The sequence below is a fragment of the Pteronotus mesoamericanus genome, unplaced genomic scaffold (genome assembly GCF_021234165.1).
Source record: "Pteronotus mesoamericanus isolate MK-2021 breed Mesoamerican mustached bat unplaced genomic scaffold, CSHL_Meso_final contig_98, whole genome shotgun sequence".
NCBI classification, from domain to species: Eukaryota; Metazoa; Chordata; class Mammalia; order Chiroptera; family Mormoopidae; genus Pteronotus; species Pteronotus mesoamericanus.
The window spans coordinates 7,702,501-7,717,346 of record NW_026555295.1 but is presented as its reverse complement, the minus strand read 5'-3'; the positions used below and the strand labels follow the sequence as shown (position 1 = coordinate 7,717,346).

The following is a 14,846-nucleotide window of genomic DNA, read 5'->3' as shown; positions in this document are numbered from 1 at the left end:
ACTTCCTAGATTAAAAAAAAACAACAAACCACTACAAAGGCTGATAGGTAAGGTAATCTAAACAAGGTTGCATAGTTAGTAAAAATAATGAATCCAGGATTTGAACCTCAGCCTCATTAGACTTCAAACTCAGTGCTCTTTCCTGTAGTGTACTGCCATCCCTGTTAAACTACATTTTTATACATATTTTTGTGTAATGAACATACAGTAATAGAAGCCCTGCGATTTAGTGGGCCATGAATTTCTTCATGAAACTGAAAACTATGACAACCCTGCCCTACCAGCAAACTCATGTATACATAAAACCGCATGATCTTTTTTTTTAACAAAGATATTTTTAGAGCAGTTTTAGGTTCACAGCAGAATGGAGGGGAAGGTACAGAGATTTCCCATAAAGCCCTATACATACATATGTATAGCCTCCTCATTAACAACATCTTCTACCACAATGACACATTTTTTACAACTTATAAACCTACAGTAACACATTATAATCACCCAGAGTCTGTAGTTTACATTATGGTTCACTCTTGGTGTTTTACATTTTATGAGTTTGGAAAAATGTATAATGATATGTATCTATCATTGCAGCATCATACAGAGTATTTTCATTACTCTAAAAATCCTCTGTGTTCCACATATTCATCCTTCTCCCCCTTACTCCACCCTTGCCAAACTGATGATTTTACTATTTCTATGATTTTGCCTTCTGTAGAATGTTACAGATATGTAGCCTTTTCTTAGCCTCTTACACTAACTAATATGTACTTGAAGTTCCTCCACATCTTTTCATGGCTTGATAGCTCATTTCTTTTTAGTACTGAATAATATTGGATTGGCCAACAAGTTTGGGTTTTTTTGGTAAGATGACTCTAGGAGCACTTAGTTGTTTTTAACTTCATTTGAAATAGTTTTGTTAGATGGTATTGTGACAACTGTCATATCAGCATGCATTTAAAAAAAACAAAGTTGGTGAATTTCTGTGTAGCCATTTTAATATTGAAGATGGTAGAAAATATGCATGTATTTAGCATATTATGCTTTATTAGTTCAAGAAAATTAAAAATGCAACTGAAATGCAAAAGTAGATTTGTGCAATGTATGGAGAAGGTGCTGTGACTGATTGAACATGTCAAAAAGTTTGTGAAGTTTCATGCTGAAGGTTTCTCACTGGATGATGCTCCACGATCAGCTAGACCAGTTGAAGTTGATAGTGATTAAACTGAGACATTAATTGAGTACAATCAGTGTTCCGCCATGAGGGAGATAATCGACATATTCAGAATATCCAAATCAATAAAGTTGGTGAAAATGAAAAAAGTGTCATTTATTTTACAGAAAATACTAAACAGACTTTTTGGCCAACCCAATATTTCATTGTCTCTATGTACCGTGGTTTGTTTATCCATTCACCTACTGAAAAACATTTTGCTTGCTTTCAAATTTTGACAATTATAAATAAAGCTCCTGTAAGCATCCGTATGCAGGTTTTGTGTATACATAAATTTTCAGCAACTTTGGGAAACACCAAGTAGCACAATTGCTGGATCATATGATAGAGTATGTTTCCTTTTCAAGAAATCATTAAACTGTCTTCCAAAATGACTATACCATTTTGCATTCCCACCAAAAATGAATGAAAGTACTTTTGCTCTACATCCTTGTCAGCATTTGGTGTTGCCAGTGTTCTGGTTTTTGGTCATTCTAATAGATGTATAGTGGTGTCCTACTATTTTGATTTCCCTGCTGACATTTGTGGAGCACCTTTTAATATGCTTATTGGCAATCTGTAAATTTGGAAGAGGTGTCTATTATGGTCATCTCTTCCAAAAAAGTGACCTTTACACCAATGTGAGGTTTTTTTATTGTATTTTTTCCATACCATTTATCACTACACTGTTGTCCATGTCCATGAGTCCTTTTTCCTTTTTGCTCAGTCCCTCCATCATCTAACATCCTCCCCACTCAACTAGCTGTCTTCTCTTCCCCATCTATGAGTCTGACTGTTTTGCATGTTAGTTCAATTTGACCACTAGATTCTACATATGAGTGAAATCATATGGTATTTCATATGGTGTCTATCTCTGACTGGCTTATTTCACTTAGCATAATGTTCTCCAGGTCCATCCATAGTGTTGCAAAGAGTAAAATTTCTTTCTTTTTTAAGGCTGAGTAGAATTCCATTGTGTAAATGTCCCATAGCTGTTTCATCCACTCATCGATTGATGGACGCTTGGGCTGCTTCCATATCTTGGCCATTGTAAATAATGCTGCAATGAACATATGGGTGCCTGTGTTCTTTCAAATTAGTGTTTGTGTTTCAGGTTTCTTAGGATAAATCCCAGAAGTGGAATCATTGGGTCATAAGGCAGATATGCTCTCAATTTTTGAGGTATCTCCATACTGCTTTCCGCAGTGGCTGCACCAATCTGCATTCCGACCAACAGGGCAAAAGGGTTCCCCTTTCTCCACATCCTCGCCAGCACTTGTTGTTTGTTGATGGATTGATGATAGCCATTCTGACAGATGTGAGACAGTATCTCATTGTCGTTTTAACTTCCATTTTCTGATGGTTAGTGACGTTGAGCAGCCTTTCATATGTCTACTGGCCATCTGTATGTCGTCTTTGAGAAGTGTCTGTTCAGGTCCTCTGCCCACTTTTAAATTGGGTTGTTTGGGGTTTTTTTGGTGTTGAGTTCTGTAAGTACTTTGTAAATTTTGGATAGTAACCCCTTATCAGATGTATTGACGGATATGTTCTCCCATTTGGTTGGTTGTCTTTTTATTTTGTTGATGGTTTCCTTCGCTGTGCAAAAGCTTTTTGGTTTGATGTAGTCCCATTTGTTTATTTTTTCTTTTGTCCCCCTTGTCCGAGGAGATAGATCAGAAAAAATATTATGAGCAATGTCCGAGATTTTGCTGCCTATGTTTTCTTCTAGATTTCTATGGTTTCTTATGCTCTAACATTTAAGTCTGTAGTCCATTTTAAATGTATTCCTGTGCGTGGCATAAGGAGGTGGTATAGTTTCATTTTTCTGCATACGTCTGTCCAGTTTTCCTAATGAGGCCCCTAAGGATTCCACTAAGAAACTACTTGAACTGATAAATGAGTTCAGTAAAGTAGCAGGATACAAAATTAATACCCCAAATCATTTGTATTTAATATACCAATAATAAACTAGCAGAAAGGGAAATTAAGAAAACAATCCCATTCAAAATTGCTTCAAAAAGAATAAAATACCTAGGAGTAAATCTCACCAAGGATGTAAAAGACCTGTACTCAGAAAATTATATGACACTGAAGAAAGAAATTGAAGAAGATACAAATATGTGGAAGTACATACCATGTTCATGGATACGAAGAATTAACGTTAAAATGTCCATACTACCCAAAGCAATCTCTAGATTGAATGCAATTCCTGTCAAGATTCTAATGACATAATTCACAGAACTAGAGCAAGTATTTAAAGAATTTAAATGGAACCACAAAAGGCCCCAAATAACAGCAGCTATCTTGAGAAAGAAAAACAAAGTTGGAGGAATCACACTACCTAATATCAAACTATATTATAAGGCAATAACAATCAAAACAGCATGGTACTGGCATAAAAACAGACACATAGATCAATGGAACTGAATAGAAAGCCCATAAATACCTTTATACTCACACCTTTATAGTCAATTAGTACTTGACAGCAGAAGCAAGTGCATACAATGGACTAAGGATAGCTTGTTTATTTTCTTATTGTTGAGTTTTAAACAGTTCATTGTATATTTTCGATAACAGTTCCTTTTTAGTCAGACATGTCTCTTGCCAATATTTTCTCCCTGTCTGTGCCTTGTCTTCTCTTTCTCTCCTCATTGTCTTTGCAGAGCAAAGGTTTTTAATTTTATTGAAACCCAGCTTTTCCCCTGTCTTTCATGGATCATGCCTTTCATGTTGTATCTAAAAAGGCATCATTATATCCAAAATGATCTAGGTTTTCTCCTGTGTTATCTTCTAGGAATTATATAGTTTTTTGTTTTACATTTAGGTCAACCATCCATTTTGATAAAATTTTGTGATGGGTATAAAATCTGTATCTAGATTTATATTGTTGCATGTGGATGCCTGTTTTTCAGCACCAGTTGTTGAAAACTGTCTTTGCTCTATTGTGTTGCTTTTGCTGCTTTGTAAAAGGTCAGTGGACTGTATTTGTGAGGATTTATTTCTGGGCTTTCTAGTGTGTTCCAATGATCTATTTGTTTGTTCTCTTGCCAATACCAGACTGTCTTGATTACTATAGCTTTACAGTAAGTTTTGAATTAAGATAGTGTCAGTCTTCCAAATCTACTCTTCTCTTTCAGTACTTTGTTTGCTATTCTGGGTCTTTTGCCTCTCCATGAAAACTTTAGAATCAGTTGTTGTTACTCACTAAATAACTTGTTGGGATTTTCATTGAAATTGCATTGAATCTATAGATCAAATTGGGAAAAACTCACATCTTTACAGTATTGAGTCTTTCTATCCATTACATGGAATATCTCTCCATTTGTTTAGTTCTTTCTGGATTTCATTTCCAGGGTTTTATAGTATTCTTCATATAGATTTTGTACATATTTTGTTAGATTTATACCTAAGCATTTAATTGGGGGGGTCCTAGTGTTAATGGTATTACATTTTTAATATAAAATTCCAATTGTTCATAGCTGGTATATGGCAATGCATTATCTTGTGTAATCACCTTGTATCCTACAACATTACTATAGTTGCTTATTAGTTCCAGGAGCATTTTTTAATTATTCTTTTCAATTTCTACGTAGATGATCATGTCATCTATGAGCAAAGACAGTTTTATGTCTTTCTTCTCATGCTTACTTTTAAAAATACTTCTCAGATACCAGCTTAATAACCTCTGACCTCAAGCATAGCTTTTCAGTCTTCAAGTCGTTACAAATAACATGATATAAAATCTGCTAGTGAGGAACAATAATTATATTTTTAATAAAAATGAATATATTACATTGGAATAGAAAATATCAGAGTTCACCACATGTAGTAATCACAGTATTTTTGTGTGAAGCACTTTAATTTTATTACGTATGAGTGCTTAGCAGAACTTGATATAAAATGTATTTTTAACTCTGGGTCATGATGAAACATTTGCAAAACATTCATCTAGCAGGCCATTTTTTAAAGAAGAAATTTTGTACACTTTTTGCCAACTTTTTCAGTGCCTCCTCTGTTACATCAGTTACATCATTAATTTGTTGATTCAGACATTTGCCATATATTAATTGAGTGTCTGAACTGAGTATATTCACAATAACAGAGAAGACTTCCCTGGTGTAGTTCATGTTCTGGTGGGAAGAGACAAATAAATAAATAAACAACTGCAGAAAAGGATAATTTGAGAAAGGAGCATTTAAACTAAGATTTGATGGATGAGAAGGATTCAGATAAATGAAAGGCCACAGAAAGAATATTCTTTCTAAAAAGGAAGTTATTTCGTTTATATTATATTTATTTGCAATAAATTTTGTTTCATAATTTTGTCAGACTCTAAAAATAAAGAAAACTTACATCTTTATATTTTATAGCTGTTGATTTAAAATTCAGAATACCCGAAATTGAAATGACCTGTCTGCCAAGTAGATTTTTAAAAATTACTTTGCCTCTACAAAATTTATATACACCAATAATTATCATCTAGTTTATTGAGCACTAACTATCTGTCAGTCAGGATTCAAGTGCTTTCACATGGATTTTCTCACTCAATTTCTGCAACATTTGTATTAGTTAAGTATTATCATCCCTGTTTTACAGTTGAGAAAACTGACACACATATTAATGAATTCCCATAGTCACACATCTAATAATAGAGCCAAGAATTAAACGTAAACAATTTGACTTCAGGGATTATATTTTAAGAGCATTGTGCTATATTTTCTTCTTATTTATTTTTCTGATGTCCTTGTGAAGTAGGATATTGTTTTTTCACTGTAGAGATTAAGAAAATGAGTTAGGAAAGAGTGTTTAAATTTACTAGTGTTGCATACAATGGCAAACTAGGTTTAGAATTTAAGTATCCTAAACTTCTGGCCAAGTTAGAGGGCATAGGTAGATAAGCTTCGCTTCCTCACACAACCAGAAGAAGGACAACCACCAATTTAAAAATGAAAAACAACCAGAACTGCCAGAAAGTCGAACGGTATGGAAGTCCAACAACCAAGGAATTAAAGAAGAAACATTTATCCAGACCGGTAGGAGGGGCAGAGATGGACAGCCCAGGGCAGGAGAGGACATGTAGCAGGGCAGCAGCTGATGGACCAGGTGGGAGAAATGATGACTGGTGGACCCAGCAGTCCCACAGTGGCATGTGGATAAACCTGCAGGAACAACTGGGGAATGAGACAGACCATGCAACCCAGGATTCCAGCATGGGAAAATAAAACCTCAAAATCAATGGTTGTAAAAACCTGTGGGGATTGCAGTGGTGGGAGAAACTGCCAATCTCACAGGAGAGTCTGCTGGAGGGGCCCACAGAGTCCTACGACGCACTCAAGCCCAGCCACCCAGGAATCAGCACCAGGACTGCACCTTGAATAGTGCATTTCACTTGTAGAAAATGGGGGAAGTGGCCTAAAGCAGGCTGAGTGCCAAGCAAGCGGTATTGTTCCCTCTCTGAGCTCTCCCCCACATACAGTGTTAGAGCACAGCGAAGTGGGTTGCCCCACCCTGGTGACGAATATCTAAGGCTCTGCCCTTTACAACATAACAGGTGTGCTGAGATAAAGAAATATGGCCCAAATGGAAGAACAGATCAGAACTCCAGAAAAAGAACTAAACAATGAGATGATAGCAAACCTGTTAGGTGCAGAGTTCAAAACACTGATAATCAGGATGCTCAGAGAAATGATTGAGTATGGATGCAAAATAAATAAAGAAATGAAAGCTATTCAAAGTGAAATAAAGAAAAATATACAAGGAACCAACAGTGAAGGGGAGGAAACCAGAACTCACATCAACAACTTGGAACAAAAGGAAGAAATAAACACTCAACCAGAACAGAATGAAGAAACAAGAATTCCCCAAAAATGAGAAGTTTAGGAACCTCTGGGGCAACTTTAAACATTCCAACATCTGAATCATAGGGGTGCCAGAAGGAGAAGAGGAAGGGCAAGAAATTGAAAACTTACTTGAAAAAATAATGAAGGAGAACTTCCCTAATCTGGCGAAGGAAGTAGACATACAAGTCCAGAAAGCTCAAAGAGTCCTACTCAAATTGGACCCAAACAGGAACATACCAAGACACATCATAATTAAGTTACCCAAGATTTAAAGATAAGGAGAGAATCTTAAAAACAGCAAGAGAAAAGATGATCATTACCTACAGGGGATTTCCCATAAGACTATAAGCTGATTTCTCAAAAGAAACCTTGCAGGCAAGAAAGGGCTGGAAAGAAGTATTCAAAGTCATGAAACACGACCTACATCCAAGATTACTCTATCCAGCAAAGCTATCATTTAGAATGAAAGGACAGATAATGTTCTCCCCAGATAAGGTAAGGCTAAAGGAGTTCATCATCACCAAACCCTTATTATATGAAATGTTACAGGGACTTATTGAGGAAAAGATTAAAATTATGAAGAGTAAAATGACAACAAACACAACTATCAACAACTGAACTTAAAAAAAAAAGCTAAGCAAACAACTAGAACAAGAATAGAATCACATGGAGGGTTATCAGTGCAGAGGGTGAGGGGAGAGAATGGGGGAATAGGTACAGGGAATAAGAAGCATAATTGGTAGGTAGGTGGAGGTTAAGAATAGTATAGGAAATGGAGAAGCCAAAGAACTTAAATCTACAACCCATGGACATGAACTTAGCGGGGGAACGCTGGAGGGAATGGGGGTATTGGGTAGAGGGGGATAAAGGGGAAAAGAAATGGGGCAACCATAATAGCATAATCTATAAAGTATACTTAAAAAGAAGAATTCAAGTATCATGACTTCTAAGGGAATATATTCTTTCATTTAATTTATTTACTACTTCAGGCTTTTAAAAAATATTTTATTGGTCATCTGTTCAAGGCATTTGTAATTTTACTTTCAGTTTTTATTGATCAAATAAAACTTAAAGTTTTAGCTAAAGTATTTAGTGTGAATGCAATATCAGAAGTTTATTGCTAAAACTTTTTTATTTTATGTCTGTGACATCTTACTGTATCTAAATATATATCTTAGATTTTAAGAAACGTGATGCTGGTGATGTTTCGTTGAGTTAGACACTCTTTTACACTGCTGATTACATGTAACTTGCCACACCTCTCAAGAAAGCAACTAGAATTAATCAAGAAATACTCATTTTGCACTGGTTGGTATGGCTTAGTGGATTGAGCGCCAGCCTGTGCACTGAAAGGTCACCAGTTTGATTCCCAGTCAGGGCACATGCCTAGTTTTTGGGCTGGGTCCCCAGTAGGAGGCATCTGAGAGGCAACTGATCAATATATCTCTCACTCATTGATGTTTCACTGCCTCCCTTCCCCTCTCTCTAAAAGTAATTAAATAAAATCTTTAAAACAAATTTAAAAAGAAATGCTTGTTTTCTTTTACCTAATAATTTTACTAACAAAGATCAATATTCAGGTTTTCATTATATTATTTGTAATAGCAAAAATTAAAAAATAGTTGCTACAAATAGGGGAATGATCAAATAAATTATAGCAAATATATATACTTGGCCCTGACTGGTGTGGCTCAGGTGGTTGGGCTTCATCCCATGAAGCTAAAAGTTGCTGGTTTGATTCCTGGTCAGGGCACATGCCTGGGTTGTGGGTTTGGTCTCCGTTCGAGATGCATACAAGAGACACCTGATGAATGTTTTGTCTCTAACATTAATGTTTCTCTCCCTCTCTTTCTGCCTCTCTTCCCCCCTTTCTAAAAATAAATAAAATTTTTTAAGAAACAAACATATATACTTGTTATGTAGCCATTAACATTACTCGATAATGTTTTGAAAGAATATTGAAAAGACAGGAAAATACAATGTCATTTTGTACAAAATGGAAGATATAATATCTGGCATATGAATTCCATTTTGAAATAATAGATTCTGTGTTTTCACATATGCATTGAACAGGACAGGAAGAAAAATCATGAAAATATTAACAATATTAATCCATAAGAGATAGTGTAACAAATGGCTTATTAAAAGATTTTCCCCTCTTTCTTCCTTCTGTTTTGAAAATACGACATGTTAAATATATTACTAGGGAAATTTTTGATAACCAAAAAAAGATATGTTTACTAGATCTTTTTTTAATGTACCCAAGCAAATTTGACCATTTAAACTAGTGTTTTCTTTGAGTATCTCTTAAGGGTGTGTGTGTCTTAAGGAGAAAAACTCTCCTTTTTTAATTGATATTAGTTTGTGCCTAGATGTGAAATAAATGGCAGATTAAATACCAGTCCTGTTCACATTAAGGCATAAAATTGTCGATGGCTGTTTGAAATTGATGAATAGTGTCATGGTATCTCACAAAGTATCTCATGGCTCCTTTCACTGCCAGTTATGTGACTTGGGTTAGTTACAATTGTATTGGTTGTTACAGGTCCACCCCCCCTGCCCCGAGAGAGCTAGCTAGCTACATGTCAGGTTGGTCTCTTTGTGGATTTGTTTTCCACTTACCCAAAGTTGTACTGTATTGCTTATATGCTTTAAACAGTCCCAAAGATGTTCTGCCTGCCCTTCCTCTTTCAGGTTGTCTTTTGCCACATTAAAAAACAAAAAAGAAAAAGAAGAAAAACAAAAAACCCTGCAAACCTTATTAGCATAAAACAACCATTTTATTATGGTCATGGATTCAATAAGTTAGGCATTAGGATAGGATACTAGGAATGGTTTATTTCTGTTCCACAATATCTGGGGCTAGTTTTCAACCAGGACCTCTGTTGGACTGCTAGTTGGGAGACCTACATGTGACTTTTCCATATGGTCTCTCCACTTGGGCTTCCTCAGAGCATGGTGGCTGGATTTAAAAGCAAGTAATCCCAAAAAGGTAAGGTGAATATGCATTGCTTTCTTATGATCAAGCTTTAAAAGTCTGCAGCATCACTTTTGTCCTGCTGTTGGTCCAAAGAGACACAAAGCTCCACCCAGGCTTAAGGAGCAGAGACATGGACTGCATCACTCAAAGGGAGGAGTGTCAGAGTCACACTGTAAGGAGAGCAGGTGGTATACGAGATACTGTTGTAACCTCTTCTTAGTTACAGTTTAAGCTCAATTTAAAAGCTCTTTCTTGAACATTCTACTATTGCTTATTGTTTAGATAGGTCAAGCCCTACATAGATACATTGTGAAGAACATGTTTCATGAACTAATATGTTCTAGGACTGTTGCTATAGTTTTGACACTTGATACTTTGTGTGGCTTATGTCAAATGTTGAAATGATTTAAGGAGAATGTAAAATGTCAGGTAAGTCTAGTTTCGCAAATACAGAAGTTAGACCTTATTGCTTTTCAGATTTTTATTTTAGTATGTAACTTGATATTAGGTTGATATCTTTCTCAAGAATACAGTAGTTTTCTTAATTTGATCATTTTCTTTATCATTTCTAGATAGCTCTCTCATACATATAGGTTGGGATTATTTACCAGTACTGTCTATATTTTTGAAAAGTAGTATGACTACCTGGACTGACAAAAGAAAAAGGGGATCTCTGGAGCAGCTGAATGAGGGTTACATGATACTAAAACTGGAAATTACTTAATTTCTTTAACTCTGTTTTTCCATTTTTAAAATGGAGACAAAACATTTTTTTTTCTTCCCGTGTGACATTCAAATTAATAGGTGTCCACAGTGAAGGGGGTAAGGGAACCATGACTAATGCCACCCCCACTTCAGTGTCAGAATCTCTTTCACTCTGGAGAGATCAAAAGACTTCTGGGAAATAAAAAGCAGGTCTAACTCAAAAAAAAAAAAAAAAAAGAGCTGGCACTTAATTTAGTGAACTGATCGCTTCTGTTTTCACTTGCTTATGTTCTTTAACATGTTCCTTAAGTTACCATGCTTTTATTTTTAAATTTATTGTAAATTCTCTTGCCCTTCCTTCATAAGGTGTGCTATGGTAGAGAGTGGAGTGACTGGTGGGGAGAATTATACCTGTTGCTACCCACTGCTTTTTTGTGTTCTTAGTTTGAGAATTACAATGAGCTCAAAAAGTTGGTACCCCGCAGTGACCTCAAGCCTTGAATAAATGAGACAAGAGTTAACTGAAGTGCTTACTGCTAGAGACCGCTGATTTAGGACCTGATGAATACCAAGAAGAATGAAGAGAGCTTTTTACTCATTTGTGTTGTAGGTAGTGCGTGGGAATATGTCTATGTACTCAATATAAATTACCTTTCATTGAGACTTCTGTACCTGGTTCTGGGCTGAGAGAGAGTGAGAACTTACAGAAGATTTGAAGAAGTGTTAAAGGATTGAAAACAAAATCTGCTTATAAGGAAAGATAGGCTTATAAAATATAAAGGAAAGAAAACTAGGAAATGGTTTAAGTACTAATTTGAGTATATGAAAGCTCAAAATCTTTTTGGCATCTCCTGCTTACCCAAGAGAATTAACTTTCCAACTACTCACCGTGGACTCGTGCAAGGTTGTTGTAAATCCAATTTCCCCTCCTTCCAATGTCATCTCTCATCTCTCTTATTTTTTCACTCTATGGTCCCACTCTGCTAAGTTGCTTGCAGAGAGAAGGTGGCATACTCTTGTTCCTGTGTCATGTATGGTCTTCTTTCCCTGAAATGCCCCTCTTCTCTTGTTAGTTTCCACTAACTATGGCTTTTTCTGTGAGCACCTGTGTCATGGCTTCTAGCAGTAAAGTTAATTCTCCTTCCTATATCTTTTTCTCATATGTTGTACACATCTCAACTATCACATTTATCCCATATAATAATCTATTTCCACACCTCTTTCTCCTGCTCAACTATGAGCTGAATACCCAGAAGTATCCACAGCACCAAATACTAAGTAAATGTTCATTCAATGAATAAGTGGAGGGAACAGTGACAGGGTATTTTTCATATCTTCTGAGTGTCAACTTGAAAAAATGAACTTAGCCCTGATCAGGTAGCTAAGTTGGTTAGAGCATTGTCCTGATATGCCAAGGTTGAGGGTTCAATCCCCTGTCAAGGCACATACAAGAATCAACCAATGAATGCATAAATGAGCAACAAATCAATGTTTCTGTCTGTCTCTCTCTCTATAGTCAATAAGTAAACATTTTTTAAATGAGCTTAAACATGAAATTTTTGGGTTGCTAAAAGGAGTTTCTTGGTAGTAAAGGTTTGTAAACAAGAAAAATAAAGTCTCTCTGAAGATCTTTAAAGCTGAATTAATTATCATTAAGTAGAGGAAGTTAGTGTCCATCACCTTTTCTTTAGTCAGTTACAGAGGTGACATTTAACATTTTGGGATTTAAGGCTCCGTGTAATCCTTGTCTATTTTTGAATCCTACATTATGATACCTTTCTGTATTGTTAGTATGTGTGCACACCATATTCTTAAATACACCTACTTTTCCTGTATTTTGAGACCTCAGCTCCCAATTCTACCTTGAACCACACCACTCTACCAAAAATTGCCTCTTGTATAAATTAGGATAGCTTGAAGCTGAAAGGCTAGGAAGACAGTTTCTAAGACCCTGAAAACAACTCTTAGTAATTTTACCCAGTGGATCCTTATGTACAGACTCAGGTTATCCTCAGGAAAAATTTGAACTATAACTTCTCTTAAAAGGCAGTTTACAAACACAGATACTATAAACCTTTTTATTTTCTTAATTTTTGTCAAGACTTATTGCACATTTTAATGAGATCTTGCTGCAAGTATTTACTGTATTTAGATCTTTCTAGGGAAGATAGTTTAGTGATTTCGTTAGTATCTCTATGACTGTAGGTGTTCATTTAATCTGTTTCAGGTGTTTCCTGAAATTATTTTTCTGTAGGAGACATTTCATTGCTCTGAATTTATTTTATATTTCTTGCTTCCTATTCCTATTGTTCTATAAAGATTTTCATGTTATGTTTTACTAATGTAAATTTTAGATGTGGTATTTTGTTGATTGTTTTCCACATATACTTAAAATAATTTTTTTCAGAGTACAACTCAGGAGTTTGGCAGGTTCAACAGTCTAGCCATTATATAATCCAAAGGAGCCTCCTTGATTATATAATATAAATACAAACTCTAAGAGAAATATATTGGCTTTTTTCAATGTAGTGTGTCCCTTTTTATTCTTTTTCTTCATTACTCAATTCCCCCAAACACTTTTCTCCCAAAAAATGCACAAATAGAGTTTAACAGGTAGTATATTTCAGACTCATTTGTTTATCACTTTACATTAGAATATAATTGTTTTTTTAAATACATGTAATAAATCACCATTATATTTAATAATGCTCATGTAGTTGCATAGGTAGCTGAAAGATGTTTGCATTTGATGTGCTAAAGTTTAGGATCAATTCACTCTTAAGAATAAGGGATGGCAATCTTGCTACCCACAGTCCCTTGGTATTGTTAGGATATTTGTGAGGCATTCTGAACCTATCAGAAGAACGATGCCATATAAGTTTAATTATTACTTTGATGTTTTTAAGAAAAAATGAAATCTGTTTTATAAATAGAAAGTCTGAAAAGAGAATTGGGCTGTTTTTTCAATTTAATTAGTCTAATCACTTAATCAATTTATAAATGTTTGTTTTTAGGTTTTTTCCAACTTTAAATTATATAGAATAAGAATATGATTTGCACATAGTTTTCAGATATCTGGAAACTTCTTTAAAAGAAAGATCAGAAATGAATTACGATGCTGATATAAAACACCTGAATTTTTTTTGCCTGCTATGTAATCTACAAGCTTGGTGAGTGACGCATTACAATCAATTCACAAAGGAGCCCGTGCTTACTTAGCAGGATTAAGGTGCAAGTTAGCAGCAAGTCCTAGAGGGTTTCAGTATCTGTCGTCAAAGATTTGCAGGAATATTTTAAACCTCTAAAGAAAACTGTCTATATGGGAATTTCAGTTTGGTCAAACCTATAACTGCAAAGACCAGCAATCAAAAAAAGATATAGTGCTATTTTTCATTGGTCTTTGGTAATAAATCCAAATGGCTTATTTGGTAAGAACCAAGAGAATGCAAGCTGCTCTTTTGCAAATTAAACCTTTAACAGGTATTTTGTTGCTATGAAAGGGTGGGACATCAACCTTGTACTTTCGATGTTAATTGGAAAATATAGATTTAAATGAGACTAGTCTGTCATGCTGATAATCATAGCAGCTTTAGGTAAGATCACTGAATCTATTCCAAATATAAAAGTAGCAGTTACTATCCAATTGGTAAAAAACACTAAACATCATTTTGGTAATCCATGAATTTTTCCCATAGTTTTCATAATTATATGTATTCTACATATGTATCATCAAAAATGTGTATAAGATTATACTTATGTGTTTATGAGTAATGGCTGTGTTCTATATAAATGACTAGCCTATAAGAATCAAGTTACCATTTTTGTTTTTTCTAATTACACATATTTTCAGTTCTACTACTAGGAAGAAGTAGGTTAACTTTGCATTTGAAATTTCAAAAGAATATCATAAAAAGAAATTTAAAAATTTTAATAGTATATAGAGTGACATTCTCTCTTATTTAGAAATTTTTATTCTCTAAATGAGCTGAAATATCTATATCCAGGGCACTGAGATGAAAATATATTCCTTATTTTTTTTACTCGAACACAATTGACAGAAGATTTAATGTACATAATCCGTTTCAGACCAGTAAGACACTTTAAATGTATA

General features: G+C 34.9%; 1 protein-coding gene across 6 annotated transcripts in view; it reads left to right on the top strand.

The window, feature by feature from the left end:
• Positions 1–14,846, top strand: part of EHBP1 (EH domain binding protein 1) — a 359,207-nt gene that overhangs the window by 273,596 nt on the left and 70,765 nt on the right. The gene's annotated exons all lie outside the window — the stretch shown is intronic.